The sequence below is a fragment of the Herpailurus yagouaroundi genome, unplaced genomic scaffold, assembly GCF_014898765.1.
Source record: "Herpailurus yagouaroundi ecotype Mexico unplaced genomic scaffold, PumYag 181, whole genome shotgun sequence".
Taxonomy (NCBI): Eukaryota; Metazoa; Chordata; class Mammalia; order Carnivora; family Felidae; genus Herpailurus; species Herpailurus yagouaroundi.
In genome coordinates, this window is record NW_024412412.1 from 9583632 (window position 1) to 9604069 (window position 20438).

The following is a 20438-nucleotide window of genomic DNA, read 5'->3' on the forward strand; positions in this document are numbered from 1 at the left end:
GATAGATAGATAGATAGATAGACAGGTAGATAGATGATAGATAGATAGATAGATAGATAGACAGGTAGATAGATGATAGATAGATAGATAGATAGATAATAGATAGACAGACATGAAATTTATTTTCTAGAATTAGAGATAAGGACATTTTATACATACAGAATGTTTTAACAATGCATACTTGTAATGAAGTTCCTGTGAACATCATTATGGTTTTGCGTGAATAGGAATCTTCTGTTGTCATTCTTTAAATTTTTTCCTGAGTGTGAACGGTGTATTTTGTACAGTTTTATCATATAGAGAGGCTTTTCATTAATTCTGCTATAACAATTATGACTTATTTATTGCTTGGTTTTTTTTCAACGTTTATTTATTTTTGGGACAGAGAGAGACAGAGCATGAACGGGGGAGGGGCAGAGAGAGAGGGAGACACAGAATCGGAAGCAGGCTCCAGGCTCTGAGCCATCAGCCCAGAGCCTGACGCGGGGCTCGAACTCACGGACCGCGAGATCGTGACCTGGCTGCAGTCGGACGCTTAATCGACTGCGCCACCCAGGCGCCCCAATTGCTTATTTTTTTAATATTTGTGAAGTCTTACTCTTTTGTTATATAGTTTCATTTCTGAACAACTATTGCATTTTTCCATGTGAGTAAAGACCTATTAATAGCAAATATCTGTATATCTAGACACTTGTATCTCTCTCTCTAGTCTATCAAAGTGTTTCCCTCCTTTCTCTAGATAAAAATACTAGCTAGATATTTCCATCTCTCTCTGCCTCTCTGTCTTTTACTTTGTTTCTTAATTAAAGGGTTAGACTGATATGTGATATCAAACTTCAGAAACATATCCACCCTTCAATTTTGCTATTTTTTCATATTAAAATAGAGGCAAAAACTTCTAGGAAAGAGTTGATCTAAAACTCATGGTAACAGTGGATAGTTGCTTTTTTTTTTTTTAAAGGGTGATATATATTGAAATAGAAACAGAGACAAGAAATAGTAGCAGATCATTGAGTTAATTTAACAAAAGTTTATTGAACATATGCTATGTGCAGACAATGCTCTAATCACTGGGATAAATTAATTATGAATAAAGGTCCCTACCTCCTTAGGGCTCTCATTTTACTTTTGTGAGTCAGGCAATAGAAAACTAACCTTTAAAGTAAATTATGTGCTATATCAGAAAACTTGTAACTAAGAAACATTAAGTAAAGCAGTAAAGACAAGCAGTTATACTCCTGTAATGGAAAGAACTGCCAGAGAAGGCCACATAGAGAAAACTAGATATGAAGGAGCTGAAGACACAGCCATATGGATTAATGGGAGAAGAGTGTTTCAGGGAGGAGGGACAAATACGCAGACTTTATGCCACAAGTGTGCCTTCTGCATCTGGATGACAGAGGGAGACTGATGTGGCTGGAGCAGAGTAAATAGGAAAAAAAAAATGTTAGGAAGGGATATTAGAAATGCAAATGATATTGAGACAAGTATCACTTACAGATTAAGGCCATTTAGTTTTCCTTTGGGTTAATGGTTAAGGCATTGCGAGATTTACAATAGGAGATTGGTAATATCTGATTTATATTTACAATGATCTCTCTGGATGCTTTTTTGAGAAGACAGTGTTGAGACCACAGAAGGTCACAGTAGAGGCCACGAAGGTGGTCATAGAGAGTAGACTTCAGTAATAATTAGTTGGAATGCTATACAAATATCAGACAAAATAGACCTTAAAACAAAAATAAATGTTCCTAGAGGAAAAAAAAAAAAGAATCAACTGTTACAACAAAAGGGTCAATATGCGCGAAAGATATAACATTTTATGCATATATGTACCAAATAATATCATCAAAATACATAGAACAGAAAGTGACACAAATGAATGGAGAAAAAGACAATTCAACAATAGTAAGGAGACACTCTGGATTGATTTCCTAGGGTTACCATAGCGAATGACCACAAACCCTCGTGGCTTAAAACAAAAGACATTTATCCTTGCACACCTCTGCAGGCTAGCCTTCTCAAATCAAGGTGATGTAAGGGCCATGCTCCCTGTGAAGGCACTAAGGAAAGGAAAAATTTTTCCTTGCCTTTAGCTTCTTTTGATTGTGGACCATCCATGATATTTCTTGGCTTGTAATAGCTTAAATTCACTCTCCTTTTCTATCTGTCTGTGGTCTTCTTCCCTTTGTGTCTGTGTGTCTTCACATTGGCCACATCCTATGACCTTCTCATAGGGTGCCAGTCATTGATGTCCATTTGATATTTCCAGTAAGATACAATCTCATCCAAGTATATCCACAAAGACCTTACCTCTAAGTAGGGTCACATTGTAAGGTTTTGAGTGGACATGAATTTTGGTGGGAACACTATTCAGCCCAATAGAGTTCATTCTCTGCCCCACATAAATTCATTTCTTTTCCATTTGAAAAATGCATTCATACAGGCCCAATGTCTCCAAAAGCCTTAACCCATTCCTGTATCAACTCTACAATCCAAATCCCATCTAAACATAAACTCACAAAGTTCCAAATTTTATCATCTTTTCAGATATGGATGATTCTTGGGTATGATCCATCCTGGACAGAATTGATCTCCATCTGTGGCCCTGTAACACTAGGCTATTTCAGGCAGGCTATTTTATTCTAAAATACAAGGGCATAGGATTGGCATTCCCATTAAAAAATGCAGACATTAGAAGGAAGAGAGTGGTTATAGGTAATGAGCAAGTCCAAAATTCAGCAGGGCAAAATTCATTAGCTTTCAAGGCCCAAGAATAATCCTCTGTAGTGTAAAGCTCCCAACTCTGTTTCCATGAGACCTTGGTCCCCCAGCCTCAGAGCCTGTGGACAAAAATTTTCCCTGACCTGTGCCAGTGGTCCCCTGCCTTCTGGGCAGCCCATTTCCTATTTATGGAATCCCAGAAATCTTCTAGCCTTCCTTAAATATATTTTCCTGTCTTTGTCTTCTTCAGTATAAGATGACAGTATTTCTACTTATATAATATTCTCAAAAATCTTGTTCTTCTGTGGATGTCAAGAGGACTCATCCTCTACAAAGGAGGATGCTTCATAGCTGCTTTCTGGGAAAGTCCATCTCTATTCCTGACTTCTGCTGAGATGGTCAGTTGGATCCATGAATCTTTTACATCATGTGCCCAGAAAGTTTTTCCATCCACACCTTTGATTCTGATTCCAGAGCAACTACCCGGATAAGCTAAGAATTTTCCAAATCATAAAGTGCCAGCTCCTCTTCACTTAACAGCTCCTCCATCAATTTATCTCTTTTCTTTCACATTTTACTGTAAGCATTAAGAAGAAAATAGTTCACATCTTCCACATTTTGTGTGGAAATCTCTTCAGCTGAATATCATCATTCCAAGTTCATCACTTCCAAGTTTTACTTTTCACCCAACAGTAGGATGAAATTCTGCCAAGTTTTCTACCACTTAGTAGCCAGGGTTGTTTTTTATGCAGTGTCCAACACATGCTCTCCATTTCCATCTGAGACTTCCTCCAGAAAGTGCCTTATGTATTCATATTTCCAACCACATTCAGTTCAGGACACCCTACGTGTACTTTAAGATGACAGGATCCTTCTCTATGGCTCTCCTTGTGCCCTTCTGAGCTCTCAGCAGTGTCACTTTTGACATTTATATTTCTATGAAAATCTTCAAGGCAGTTTAGCTATTTTTCTATCATGCACTCCAAAACTCTTTCCACCTCTAGCCATTACTCAATCCTAAGCCCTATTTCAATTTTTAGGTATTTGCTACAGCAATACCTTACTTCCCAGCACCAAAATCTATATATTAGTACCCAAATCTGCCGTAACAAATTGCCATTAACTTGGATGGCTTAAATCACACATTTTTTCTCTATCTCATAGTTACAAAGGCTGGTAGTCAGAAATCAAGGTGTCTGCAGACCCATGTTCCATCTGAGGGAACTGGGAAAGATTCTGTGCTTCCTCCCCTACCTTTTAGTGGTTGTTGGTGATCATTGCCATTCCCTGGCTCATAGCAGTAAAATTCCCATCTCGTTGTCTTTACACGGCCTTTTTTCTTTTGTTTCTGTCTTTAAAAACCAGATTTCCAAGTCAGGCCACATTCTGAGGTTTTGTTTACACATGAGTTTTGAGGAAACACTATTAAATCTAGTGCGTCCCTCCTTCAATAATGAATAGAAAAACTATGCAGGCCAAGAAGAATAGAATACTTGAACAATTATATCAGCAAACTAGACTTAACAGACATCTACAGAACACTCTACTAAACAAAAGCACAATATACATTCTACTCAAGTGCCCATGTTTAGGAATGTTCTCCAGAATGGGCCATAGGCTGGACTGTAAATCAAACCTCATGAAATTTAAAAGTATAGAAATAATAGAAAGTGTGTACTCTGATCACATTTGTTTGAATTAGCAAACAATAACAGAGAAACTAGGGAAAATTACAGCCATGTGGAAATTATACAAAACACTACTAAATAACTAATGTGTCAAAGAAGATATTAAAAAAAGAATTAGAACATACTTTGAGGTGAACAAAAATGAAGAGATAACATGCCAAGAGATTTGGGATTCCCCCATACTTCAGGGAATCTTACTGAGGTAAATGCCTATATTAAACATGAAAAATGTCTGAAATGAATAATATAAATTTCTTAAACTACCACCATAATGAACTGGACAAGGAACAAATTAAACCTAAAGGAAGCAGAAGGAGGGAATAATAAATATTGGACCAGAAATGTATGAAATAAACAACAGAAGAACAGTGAAGAAAACCAACAAAACTGAAAAACGGTTACCTGACAAGATTAACAAAATTGACAAAGCTTTATAGCTAGACTGTCACTCCCCGCGCTATCTACAGATTCAACACAATTGCTATCAGAATTCCAGCTGACTTCTTTCTAAAAATTGACAAGCTGATTCTAAATTTCATATGGAATTGCAAGAGACCCATACTACCCAAAACAATCTTGAAAAAGAACTTTAGAACTCACACTTTTTACTTTCAAAACTGAGTAGGAAGCAACAGTAACCAACACAATGTGATACTGGCATAAGGAGAGACATACAGATCTTACCTCACGTCATATACAAAAACAACTTGTGCACATGCGTGCACACACACACACACACACACACACACACACACACACACATGCACACACACACACACGCACTAAAGTTAAACTCCTCCATTAACCTAAGCCTCACAGTTGCTCAACCAGTGAGATGTAGGACTCATTATTTTTATATCTTTCCGTTTTCTCACCTTGGTATCCACTCCATAAACAAATAATAATAGTTTCATTTCTTAAAACTGCCAATAGCCTACCCTCTGGGTTTTACATCCTTTGGTCTTCTGTGCTCTGCAGTCCATTATTTGAGTGGGGCACCTGGATGCCTCAGTCAGTTAAGCATCTGACTTCGGCTCAGGTCATGATCTCATGGTCCGTGGGTTCTCATGGTCCTTGGGTTCAAGCCCTGTGACAGGCTCTGTACTGACAGCTCAGAGCCTGGAACCTGCTTCAGATTCTGTGTCTCCTTCTCTCTCTATCCCTCCTCTGCTTGCACTCTCTCTCAAAAATAAATAAATAAATGTTATTTTTTTTTAAGTAATGGGGCAGCTCATTGGCTCAGTGGTTTAAGCATCCAGCTTTGGCTCAGGTCATGATCCCATGGTTGGTGAATTTGAGCCCCACATCAGGCTTCCTGCTTTCAGCACAGAGCCCACTTCTGATCCTCTGTCCCTCTCTCTCTCTCTCTCTCTCTCTCTCTGCCCCTTTCCCTGCTCAGGTTGTCTCTCAAAAATAAATTTAAAAAAGCTATAGATAGCTTTTAAAAATGTAAAGAAATTATTTTCCGCTTTGTTTAATGTCTACCAGTGTTTCTTCTCTTGGGATGTATTCATGGCTTCTTTCTGGACTTTAAGAATACTGTTATTTCTTATGCCAGTGACTTTGAACTTGATTTCTCTGACTTCTTTTTCTACTCTTTGTTTCCTGCTTCCATTCTGATCTAAACTCATATGCTACTTCTTTGGACACTATTTATAATGTCCCCCTTCTCCTATCATTAACTTGTCATTGAATCTATAATTATTGAGGTCCTACTCTGTTCCAGGCACTATTTTTAAATCCTCTAGGTTCAGAAATACTATAATTTTGTTTGATTTTATCACAATTTCTAAGGATGATTTTATTTCTTGTCTTGACTATTGTCTGCCTCCTTGATAACATCTCTGTATTTTGTTCCATGCAGTATACTTGCACATAGCGTGATGCCCTGACACATAATAAATGCTCAGTCAATATTCTTGGAATAAATGTACCATGTTCTGGCATTATGAACATAGCTTTACCATCATGCCATGGACAGTATATAAAAGCCAATCTCGAGGGGGCGCCTGGGTGGCGCAGTCGGTTAAGCGACCGACTTCAGCCAGGTCACGATCTCGCGGTCCGGGAGTTCGAGCCCCGCGTCAGGCTCTGGGCTGATGGCTCAGAGCCTGGAGCCTGTTTCCGATTCTGTGTCTTCCTCTCTCTCTGCCCCTCCCCCGTTCATGCTCTGTCTCTGTCCGTCCCAAAAATGAATAAACCTTGGAAAAAAAAAACTTTAAAAAAAAAATAAATAAAAGCCAATCTCGAACAACAATGCCAGCCAGGAGTATTAACTCAGAACCCATTCCAATGTACAAAGTCCATTTATACTTCATGATTTTACCTCCCTGGCTTCCTTTTCCCTCATGCAGTATGTCAGTCATTAATATTTCTTAGAGGCCCTGCTCTTTATGCATCTGTCTATTCATTTGTTCAACAAACATCCACTGAACTCTTTTTTATTTGTCAGTCATTATATTAAGTATTAGAGACATATACATAAGACAGATAGGGTTTTTATTCCAATGAAGTTGATAATCTCTTATATAAGGAACTGTAATAAATTATATACAGTCTTGTGTTATGAACAAGACAATGTTCTATTGCAGCACATAAAAGAGAAAAAAAATCCTCAAATGGACAGGCAGAATGGTCCTCTTGGTAGACAGATAAAACATTGAAGCTGTATCTTAAGAAAAGTATCAACTTTCTCATAGAGATAAGCAACTGCAGGGAAAGACCAGGTTGTACCTCATTCTCTACTTTTCAGACCCAGTCGCCTTACTGAACTCTTGGCTCTATGCACTGCTTTGATTTCAGGGCTATTTTCAGCTTTATGTCTAAGAGATGCTCCCCCAACGTCTCCTCCTAAGACATGCAGCAAAGCCCGCAGCCACTCTCATCCTCTGTAATCCTCAGGAACTGAGTAAATGCAAGAAAGGGAGAGCTTGAAAGATGGCAGGCAGCAAGTGAGAACTCTGGGCAGTAGAAGAGTCGTGGTCTAAGATGCAGCTGAGAAAGTTACAGATGATAAAACCTTTTGACAAACCACAGGACTCAGAAAAGGACGTGAGTGAGGAAGAATGGGCCAGGACAGGTGCGGGGCGGGGGCGGGAGAGGAGGGGTGCGGGGTGAATCTAATGCTGGTATAAATACCTCAAGGTTCATTTTACTGTGATAACTAATAATGTAGGGTAGCTGAACAGCAAGGAATGACCATGTTGAAAAAAAAAATGTTATGAGATTAAAGATTTTTTAAATGCATTTATTTACTTTGAGAGAGAGAGGGAGAGCATGTGAGCACGGAGAGGGCAGAGAGAAAGGGAGAGAGAGGATCCCAAGCAGCCTCTGCACTCTCAGCACTGAGCCTGATGTGGGCTTCATCTCAGGAACTGTGAGGTCACGACGTAAACTGAGATTAAGAGTCAGATACTTAAGGGGCACTTGGGTGGCTCAGTCGATGGAGCATCTGAGTTTGGTCTAGGCTCAGGTCACGATCTCACGGTTTACGGGTTCAAGCCTCGCCTCAGGCTCTGTGCTCACAGCCTAGAACCTGGAGCCTGCTTCAGATTCTGTGTCTCCCTCTCTCTCTAACCCTCTCCTACCCACTCTCTCTCTCTCTCTCTCTCAAAATAAAATAAACATTAAAAACACACAAATTAAAAAAAAAAAGTCAGACACTTAACTGACTGAGCCACGTAGGTGCCCCGAGGACAATAAAGATTTTGATTTGATTTTGAAATGTTGTACATTAAAAGAGACAGAAGGTCAAGTATATGATGTTTCTTTTAACTTATGATAGTAAACTTGTCAGTGTAGGAAAGTCAATTATACTATCACTCATTCAGTCTCTAGTGAAATCACCTTATACTCATCCAAGATTTTATATATCTCAGGTACTGAAAATGAATTTTATAAGACACTGTCACTGATGATTGACTAATATATAAGCTAGTGTATCTCCAAATTGTAAAAAATAATTGAATAATACAAATAGTGGTGCATTCATATATAAATAATTAACGAATTTAGTAAATATAACAGAAATAAATAAATTTACAGCAGTCATGTTAATGTACTTATACCTATATCAAATTTACATCTAACTTGGACATATTCCTCACATTTTTAGAGAATTCATTTAAACATATTAAAAAAACGGATGTTAACTCTTAGTTTACCTGGTGTAGCCAGTATAGAATATGTCCTAGGATAATATTATGCAATTAGTCTAACAATTGTTATCTAGAGGAAGTTATCTAAAATGAACAGATTGATATTTTCATCACTAGACATCCAGTAACATGAGTTTCATGGAGAACACCTAAGAAACTCCAAAGCTACACACTTACACATGTATAAAATAGGAAATACTGAGACTTCCTGTTACAAAGCCTAACCTAACAAAACATAGGGAGAATAACATATTTCAAACAAAGGCTCACACCATTATAATATGTTTCTCTGTTGGGGCAGGCACCTGGGTGGCTCAGCTGGTTGAACATCTGACTCGATTTCAGCTCAGGTCATGATCCCAGGTTCATGGGAATGAGCCCCACATTGGGCTCTGCACAGAATGTGGGGCTTAGGAATCTCTCTCTCTGTCCCTCTGCCTTTTCCCTGCTCATGCTCTCTTTCTCTCCCTCTAAAATACATTTTTAAAAATTGTTAAAAAAAAATAACATGTTTCCTGTACAGATCACTCAATTACATCTTCAAATAGAGTAAATGTTGTCCTTTTGCAGATATGATTTCCTTCAGTCCGCCCTGGATTGAAACTGCAATTCAATCTGAACTGTCTTCTGAAGAGTCTATACCTTAGGTGCCCCTCCTACTTTGGTGTCCCTCCACTGGCTCTTTCTGGTGTATACACTGAACTCTCTACCCATCCTCCATTGCAGGTAGTTTCCAAGCACTTAGAAATGTCAATTATTAGGGTCCTCAGCTCACTGGTGCAAAATGGTATTTTCATTTACGTTCAAGTATTTCTTTACACACTTCATCCTTAGTGAATTGATACAGATGCATATAATTATGAAACTTCAGTTTAGAGGGACTTGTTAGATGAAATATTTGAATTCGTTTTCCATACCAGGAATAATCTCAGGGGTGGGTGAAGAATTTCTATGAACATGCCATTCTATTTCTGAAGGGCTCTGTTGGAAAATTCTTCGAACAGACTGAAAAATCACTTCTGGCTGTTTCATATCATATATTCCGGTTCTGCTTTATGGAACAAATAATAAGTTGTATTCACTTTGGCAAAGAGATATTTGAAGAGAACTATTTGCCATGTTAAATAACACAGGCTACTTCTGGTGCCCCTCATGTTACTTGATTTTCTAGCTTTTCAGCTTTCTGGTAACCCTTTTTTGGCTCCACTTCACATTGTCCACTTTTCCTTTTTATAACATGTAAGGAGAACAGAATTGAACGGGACTATTACCTTATTTGAGAATGGCACTATATTTTGAACTAACAACCATGAAACCTTCATCAATCATAAATAAATTGCAATCAACTAAAAACCCCATATTAAAGTGTATTACATAAATCACAATCAATTTATCACTTCCAATGTATTTTAAAGCAATTGACTTCTCAAAGAAATCTGGGATTCTACAATTTTGGAAGTGGGTTCTGAGCATCAATGATAAAATGATAAGCAAAATCATTTTGATAAATGATTTGTCAAAATCATTTGGATAAAATGATAGGTAAAAATGATAGCAAAATCTTATGATATCATGTTCCATTTCACATTGCAGTGACCCTGCTTTTATCCTAGCAATGGAGAAGGAAAGGGGGGTGAGTTTATGTTCATGGTTTTAGTTTGAATTAGAGGAATCTGACATTATCTCGTTTAGGAACTAAAGGCAAGGAAATTGACTTCAGTTCTGAACAACACTGAGCTGGAGTTGCAACATAGCTTTCCATGTGAAGAGGTGGAACATACAGTGAAGAAAGTATCAGAAAATAGGGAAAAGTTGTGATAGAGCTCAAAAATAGAAATAAGAGAATGGTGGCAGCTCAGATTTAGGAGAAATTTTGCCTATCCATGCATACGAACTTTAAGTTATTTGCACAAGATTCAGTAAATTGTTGATTGAATTTGTTTTACTTAAATTTGTAAATTGTATTACTCTCTATTCTTCTGTCTGCTCAAAATTATACAGTGCATGTTGAAATACATACATATATATATATATATATCTGTATAGACATGTCATTTAAATTTTTTTAATGTTTATTTATTTTTGAGAGAGAGAGAGACAGAGTGTGAGCAAGGGAGGGACAGAGAGAGAGAAACATAACTTGAAGCAGGCTCTAGGCTCTAAGCTGTCAGCACAGAACCCAGCGCGGGGTTTGAACTCATGAACCATGAGATCATGACCTGAGCCAAAGTCAGACACTTAACCAACTGAGCCACCCAGACACCCCTATGGATGTGTCATTTGAAGACCTAGGGTGGGATGACCTTTTTGAAAAAAAAGCATAAAAGGAGCAATCTTAGAATATAAATTAAAGGAAATGCCTCTTTTAGATTTAATGAAAGGGAAAACGAGCCAGACAAGAAGTTGGAGAATTTGGCAGAAATTAGTTAGATGCTTTAAAAACTCGACGCTGTTCTTTCCAGACACTTGACTAAGATATATTTTCTACCTCTTTGTAGTTATATTTGGTCCTGTTAGTGATTTCTGAGCAATGGCGAGCTTATGGAAGTGAAAGGAAGTCAGTATGTGCCTTGCATACATGATCCTCACTGCTCCATTTTTCTCATTTCTGGGGAAGGTATGGAGGGAAAGAAATGGAGGAAACTTGGATCCCTGGATATTCTCATAAGGAGAGTTACTTAGCAGAGCATCTAATCAAGAGTCCCACAAGAATGAGAAATATATTCAAACAGCAGTCATTTGATTTTGTTTCCATTGAGTTCATTTTTTCTAGACATTCGTTAATGTTTTTCCTTTTTTTTTGCATGCCTATCAACTCCTGATGGAAGCCTAGACATTAAGAATATGATGTTGTTGAATCACTAAACTATACGCCCAAAACTAAGATCATGCTCTATGTTAACTAACTGGAATCTAAAGTAAAAACTTAATAATAATAATAATAATAATAAGAATATGGCATTCTAGAGATTCTGGCTGAGGGCAGAGTGCAAGGGAATGGCGGGGGATAAATGGTAAAACAGCAAGTAGATAAAGGAAATGTATAATATTCTTTTTTTTTTTTATTTTAATTTTAATTTTTTTAATTTTTTTTTCAACGTTTATTTATTTTTGGGACAGAGAGAGACAGAGCATGAACGGGGAGGGGCAGAGAGAGAGGGAGACACAGAATCGGAAACAGGCTCCAGGCTCTGAGCCATCAGCCCAGAGCCTGACGCGGGGCTCGAACCCACAGACCGCGAGATCGTGACCTGGCTGAAGTCGGACACTTAACCGACTGCGCCACCCAGGCGCCCCTATAATATTCTTAAGAAAGCGTTGAAGCCTGATGGATTAAGAGAGATATAGCATACTACCTATATGGATAGTGTGCTTTTTGAAACAAATTTAGCTTATTTAGTTTAAGCGAGGTTTGACGTCAAGGAAACATCTGGGGGAAATAAATACTGAAGGTAGAAGTAAAGGTAGATGAACTAAATAGGCTTTAGAGGAAGGCAGAAAGATATATTCAGTAGGAATGCAAGTAATTGTATACATTTTGGTAGCTAAGTTCCAAGAGCAGAACTCTATGGTTTGCCCCTAAATGACACATTGATATTCATCGCATTTTTAATACGGCAGATATAATACTATAAATATATCTGGCTAGAGCATATACATGTAATATTTTTCCAATGTTATCTATAATAGGATTATAAATTATTTTAAAAATTTGACTAAAATGTATCTACATGCACTATCATAGTAAACAGAGTGTATGAAAGTAAAGTCAGTCTGGCATAACTTTAGTGGACACAAATTGTCTCTTACTATTCTTGATGAAGTCATTTATGGCCTCTCACACCTACAGAAACATATTCCTTTTTAAAAACTTTTGTCATTGGCATAAAAGCATCAATGTATTTACCTGTTTATCTGTATGTTTGCATGTGCGTGTTTGGACTTCCTGAAATCCTCACAGTTAAAATCTGTAGTCAACATCGTATTTACTAACTGGTACACTAAATTCAACATGGTAGCTGAAAAGAAGAAGAAAAATAGGAGAGGCAAAATTCCCAGTTGGATGTCATACAGAATTTTAGAATTTGTAAGACTGGATGATAACAGTGTATATTACCTGTGAATAACCCTTAGGTTGATTAATTAAAGGAATAGTGGGCATTATAAAAACTAGATAACCAGATACACATTTTGCCTAATTGAATAGGTACTACCATGTGAATTCTGGTGGCTGAAGATAACCATTATGAAGATTGCGATTATTCAGATCTCTGCCAAGTGTTTTTCAAGTCTCCAGACAGATATGATACATGTGAAATCATCATAATCTTGCGTTGAAGAAAGGTATTTAAGGAGGAATTTCAGGGTGTTATACAGTCTTAAAATATTCTACTCTCTTTTTCTTCCCTTTAAATTTGGTTTGGGGGCGCCTGGGTGGCGCAGTCGGTTAAGCGTCCGACTTCAGCCAGGTCACGATCTCGCGGTCCGGGAGTTCGAGCCCCGCGTCAGGCTCTGGGCTGATGGCTCAGAGCCTGGAGCCTGTTTCCGATTCTGTGTCTCCCTCTCTCTCTGCCCCTCCCCCGTTCATGCTCTGTCTCTCTCTGTCCCAAAAATAAATAAACGTTGAAAAAAAAATTTAAAATTTAAAATAAATAAATAAATAAATAAATAAATTTGGTTTGTATTTTTACCTGTTTTCCTACCCTCCTGTGTAGGGAAAAATAAAGGAAAAAGATATATATATATATATTTAAATTATTGGTTTCTCTGCTCTGAATCAAGCCATTTTCCTGAGTAAACCTACTTTCACTTTTTTCAAATGCACAGAAAAATTATAAACCATTACAGCACTTTGCTGCTAGCATACAGATGATTGAGAGTTATATCTTTTCCACATGTAATCCAAGATTGCCGTCCCAGCTGTCCTAGAAACTTGACCAATCAGAGAATATCCTAAACAGCATTTTATATCAATTATGTGCAAAACCCTGCCAATTATCTTCTCATATAATCCACATCAATAACCGAGAAGCACAAAAGATATAAACTCAAACCATCTGCTCTCACTACAGTAGGCTACTGAGAGCTTAAATGATAACTCACATGGTAACATACTCTGATACATTTATCTAGGATCATGCTGTTTAAGTGGGATTTGTGATTAAAAATATCACCACTTTGGCCTATCTACTATTAGAAAATATGTTTTCCTCTTTTAGGAAAAGCATTGTCATTTCTGTTTTATTACAATGGTAAATTAAGAGAAGAACTGCCAGCTACCTATAAAGAACAAAAACTGTACTTCAACTTTATGCTTCACTGTAATTCTTTTCTTGTTGACGGTAACAATACCAGGCTTTTAAGAGACAAGAAAAAAAAACAGCCTCCAGAAATTCATTGTTTTGACACCTGCATAATTTTTGAACCACATTCAATGCCTTAATAAAGGGATATCAAAATATAAAATGTTAACCAAAAGTGCCTATATGATCCAAGAAAAGGAAGTATTTAAAGACTACAATCACGTGAGATGGCTTATATTCAAAGATAATACAATGTGACTTTTTCTAAGCATTAGAGACACAAAACTGGCAGTTGGCAAAAATAGATATGATTTTAAACAATGTTCCAATGAAAGTATAGAAGACAGACAATTCCCTCCTGTTTTCCATCATTGTCCCTATCTTACATTATAGCACATCAAACCTGTCATGATATGTCTATATTCCTCATGTTAACAACAAAAACATGTAAATGACAATATTACACTGTCAATTTCCCTAAACAGCCTTGCATTACATTTTCAAATTCTCAAATCAGTTTGGGGATAAATTAACATTTAAAATTATAATTCCCATACATCTTAAAGAAAGCAGATTCCACTTGTTCCTAGACTTCAGTAATATAATTTTGCAATCATGGTTTGGAAATTATACTGCTTGACATAGTTTTCCAATTGGTGATGCATTACTTTAGAGTGGATATTCTCTAGTCTGTTACCAATTAAATTTGCATTTTAATTGTACAAAAAAATAATGCCCTTGATGATAGATGGAGGTGGATGAAGAAATGTAGCAGCTTATATTCAGAAAAAAATATGTATTGTGCCCTTTCACAGTAAGGTATTTACAAGTGTTTGAAGAGCAATGCAAGATTCTTATGGTTTGCACATGAATACTGTCTTAAATTTGGTTATCAATGTGTATATATATTTCTGATATACAGTTCAGCATTCTCATTTCTGAGGAAGCTGGCCAAAAAATAAATGACAGGATGTGCTAGTATTAGACATGCACAGTGGAAAAGGAAAATATACTATACTTCCAAAAATTTTTAAGTCAAAAAGCATTTTGAACAATGTAAAAAATTCTGTCACATAATTCAATACCTTCAAATTGAGATTTTTAAAATTTGAGGTTGGCAATAAGTGATGACACTCTATTTACTGGTCATTATTTCTAAAGCAGTATATTTTCTTTGAATGTCAGACAAATGATTTCTGAATGCTAAATTTTCCTACTGTGTTTGGAGAAGCACATTGGTACAAAAGTATCTTTAATGGCAGTGGGTGATAATGGCTATATCGTATGGCACAGTGACTGTAAGAAAGGGTCAGTCCTCCATGGACTGACCAAATTAGCTCAGTCCTTCAAAGGACTTGTGGGGTTTTGTTTTTGTTTGTTTGTTTTGTTTTGTTTCTTGTTTTGTTTTGGTTTTGGTGGAAGGCATGAAGCACAGGGAGATTTGACACACCAGAAAGCTCTCCCTTACTGGCTTGTGGATGGATGAGCCACATGCCAAGGACCTGAAACTGGCAGTGAGGACCTGAGAGTGAACCGAAGCCAATGTCCGGCAAGGAACTGAAGCCCTCCGACCTTCCGAATAAGCTTGGAGAGGGCTTTGAGCCCAAATGAGAGTTCCATCTGCAATCAAATACCTGATTTCAGCAAGGCGCCAATCTGAGCCCATGCATTCCCAAATTTCCGACCTCAGAATGATGAGCTAATAAATACCTACTGTTTTAGGCTGATAAATTTGTGGTACTTTGTTATGCACCAATGCAAAACTGGTCAGTCACCTAACACTGTTTAAAACTCAAACTGCAGAATACCTTTTAACTTTGCATTCTCAAATGACTACTGTCGACAATCTGGAGTAAAATTGATATTGGTTCCTTAAAATAAAATCTACTTGTCCCGAAATTACCTCCATTCAACAAATATTTGTTTAGCAACTACAACATTCCAGGCTTTTTCTCTGTGCTTAGGTTACTTAGTACAGACACATGCTAGCTGTCATCCCTTTTCTTGAGGAACTTGAGGGAAAAGAATAATTATCCTTATCATACTTACCAGTATGAGTATCATTAGAATGTGTTTGCATTAGAATGTTTTGTTTCTCTAAAGAAGGACCCCTAAACTATATTCTATCACTTAGAAAGTATCGATGATTTGAGCACTTGTCAAACTTTTAACATTTTATAAAGCAAATCTTCTTTCCAAAAGAGAGAGTACGAGGTTACCAACCGTTCTTAGCAACCGTGCTTTCCTAAAAATGGTAATGTGTTTGTATCAATTTTCACGATACTAGAAATAAAGAGAAAACTTGCCTTCCCTAGAGGGTACCATGGGCGAAGTTGCAAAAGAAGAAATCAAGTTAGTCTTATAAGGAAATTTGGAGTGAGCAAATAATAATAATTAGTTATCTCCAGTGGAAAACTATTCATTGTTTAGAGCATACCCATCCAGATTGTCTCATTCTCAATAATCATTGTATTTGAGCCATTTTACAGCTCTGATGAAATGTAAATATTTTACATTTATAGATGTGAAATGCACTCTCCCTTATGGGGGTACAATTTACGTCCCTTCTCCATATTGTTTGCAAAGCGAGTTCCATGTTCATTTGTAATTTATTTGAATGTTCCTTTACTCCATAGAAATTTGTGAATCCTTGGGTTGGGTGTAACCAGCCAATTTCCTCATTAATAATGAGTTAATTCAAATCTTTACCACATGTTCTATTTATATCCAGACAAGAGTCATTATTTTATTTACCCTGTTTTGAAAATCATCATTTAGGACTCAGAGGAAACACTCAACATTACAAGACTCTAAAAAGCATCTAGGGCTATATTTTAAGTAGAAACATTAATTCATGATTTTATCTGTCAGTCTATCTGGACTCACTTAACTTTACACAATGTTTGTCAAGGTCCTTACACTTTACTGATATGCCTAATTTCGAATTTTGAATCCAGAAATTACAATTCAGAAAGAAGAACATTATAGGGCGCCTGGGTGGCGCAGTCGGTTAAGCGTCCGACTTCAGCCAGGTCACGATCTCGCGGTCTATGAGTTCGAGCCCCGCCTCAGGCTCTGGGCTGATGGCTCAGAGCCTGGAGCCCGCTTCAGATTCTGTGTCTTCCCATCTCTCTGCCCTCCCCTGCTCATGCTCTGTCTCTCTCTGTCTCAAAAATAAATAAAAACATTAAATTTTTTTTAAAATAAAAAAAAGAAATAAGAACATTACTACCAAGATGAAGAATCCCACCAAACAGACACCCCAGATTAACCTATCTTTCTGTACTTTGTCAGGTTTTTTTTTTTTTTAACACTTTCCACTTGTCAAAAGCCAAATGATGGATCCTCAAAGATATAAACATCCTAATGCAGGGATATGTGAATATGTTCCTCTACATGCCAAAGAGGGCTTTGCAAATGTGATAAATACCTTGAAATGAGAAGATTATTCTGGATTATCCAAATGGACTGTTTTGTGCTTGTCCCAGCCTATCAATAATCAATGTTGTAGCTAGAATGACCTTTTTGATTCTTACTATGACTGTCAGATATCCTTGGCAATAACTATCAGAAAACTTAAAAAAAAATATTACCCACAGGTCCTAGAAATTATATGGCGCACCTGTGGCCACACAGCAAGGTTATAGGGAGAGATAAACGAGAGAGCGTGGGCCTGGGTTCTGCTTTTATTGAGGTTAAGGGTGAGGAAGAGTTTCACAGCCTCCTTCTTTATCTGTGAATTTAAACCTAAGAGCGGAGGTTTAAAGTACAGGAAGAAAGAAAAAAAAAAAAGGCAGTGGGCCTAAATGGTCAGTTATCGAAATCAACCAAGATCTCTAAAACACAGGAGACTCATTGGAGATGGGGGGCCAGACTTCTGATATCATGAACTACAATATAATAACTTTTTACTGCTTTTAACTACTATGCTTGTAGTAATTTGTTACAGCAACATTCAGAAACTAATACACAATCTAAAATGAGCTTGGCCATAGAAGTTGATATGAAGTTTGGGATGGTAACATCAATGCTTAATATCTAAGAAATTCAATGATATATACAGATTCTAATAACTATCTTAACTATGTTTTTGAAGACCATTTTATAGGGCATCTTACTGTATCATAATGAATAAAATATACAGGACAGTTTACAAAGTATTATAAAAATACTTGATTAACTTTATGGCACATATTTTCATACAACAGCATTTACTGAGTAACCATGGGGTACTTTACTAATGCCAGGTATTATTTTAAATAAGACACAAGTCAGCTTTGAAGCAACTTATAAGCTACTGACAAAACAAAGACCTCAGAGACACTGGAATGTTTACTCTTCTGATTTTTTTCTTTCTTTCTTTCTTTTATTTTTTTTCTTATGTTTTCAAGTTCCTATGAGTGTATTATATAATTTAATTTCCAGGGAAAATATATTTTAAGGATTGGATCGATTTTTTTGTGTATTTCTGACCTCACTCAGAATCACGAATAATGTGCAAAGGCAGTGGCAGTATTTAATTAATTCTCTTGAGTATTCAGTACTTCTAGTAAATGTAACTGAGACATATGAAAGAGAATAGCTTACCTTCTGGCTTTCCTCAATCAAATGATTATGTATTCTATCCAATAATACAAAATAACTTTTTATGCCCCTGATCATTTCATGTGGAGGAAAAAAAAAGTTACACAAAATGGTAGGCATATTTAGGTTCAAATCAACTGGACTTCAGCAAAGATAAAAATATCTGAATTCTTCGATCCTAATTCCATTGAAAAATAAAAGGTGACTTTTATTATCCCTAACTCTATGCCCCTCACTGGACTCTCAGCATATCTTTAGAACCCAAATATCAAAATACCTTCTAATTAAGAGTCCAAAAATAACTATTTCTCTATAAATTTCATTTAGTTCAAATTTGCAGATATATGTGGGACAGAACTAATGAAAATACTCCAAGTATGTTAGAAATGATATTAGGAAGTAATTTTAATATGAGTAGATTTATAAGAGTACCTAAAATTGAAATATTCATGGGAATTATTTATACATACATTATCATGAAAGGTGAGGTATCAAATATTTGAGAAATAAACACTTTTATAAATCAGATGTTAGCTGGGTTTATTTCAATGTTTCTTGCAGATGAATAACTAGGTTGGAACTGTGTGACGTGAAATTTGGTTCTTAGCTGGAAACCTGGGTTTCCTATTTACCAGTCCCTCTAATATTACATATGTGGCATAATTCTTAAACGATGGCACTGTGAGCATTCTACCTCATTATTATTTAAATAAGCTCATAAATATTTTACTTAGAATCTGAGAATGGAAGCTTTGCATCTGGACACTCTAATGGTACGGCTTCCACCTAATTTGTTTTTCTATCAGATATAGAGTTATTATATTACCATAAAATATGGTAATAGTAGAACATTATCTTAGAAAAAATGCTGAGGCTAATAATGTAATGTATAAAACATATCATCTCAACACATTTCCAACCCTTTGTACTCAGTTTTAAAGTGAATCCCTGTACAGAGAAAAAGGGCAAAAGAATTTCAAGTATAGGGTGACTATAGCTGTATGCTGAGATCTTTTAATAGTGAAACGTTATGAATTTAAGACATACTGAAACAAAGCGAGATAAGTTAAGGTTCTCCTACGGATGTTAACTTAATCTCATTTAATATATATAACATGTGGTATTTTAAATTACCAGTTAGGTTTCTAAATACATATTTTATTGTGCAGGCTGTATAATGCTGATAATATAATGTTACCATGAGAACTGTAACTTTTCTGTTCTGACATATGTTTAGATTTGTAGCTTTATTGTTACATTAGCATTGAATTGTTTTTCACATATATTTTGATGGTTATAAAAGAGAAAGTGAAGAAAACATAATTTTAAAAAGCACCCTGAATTGTGGAAATATGCACACTGAATAAATAATATTGCTAAACTATAAAAAATTATAATCAATATCATTTTGAAAGAGAAGAACTATATTTTGTGAAAATAAAATAAAATATGTAACCTAAGATAAATACTTCACTATCTTTATATCTTTTATATTTAATTTATTGACATACAAATTAATATTTTGAAGTTTGTATCATTTTTCCCAATTACATTTTAATCCTTTAGCTTTCAATGTCTCTCTGCCTATCTCTAAACTATTATTCATGACCTGTGAGACTTTCAAAATTAAAATGCTAAACTCTAGATTCTGTTAATGTACATTAACTGTTTTCCACAACAACTATTAAATAAAATACGATGCAGCAGCAATAATGAAAATATTTCATAGATGATTGTTTCAATTTACACACATTTTACATATATGGTAGGAAAAATGGGAGGTTAAATTTCACATATGTTCTAATTTCATTGCAAAATCAGTTAGGATATAATAATCCTTAATATCAACTACATTTAGGACTAATTTCTTTTGAGGGTTGACACTGAAAATGAATTTAGACTTTTAATCCTTTGTGAGTGAAAAGTCTCAAGGCACTGTTGTGTAAAATAATATATTATGAACACTTACAAACTATGAGGAG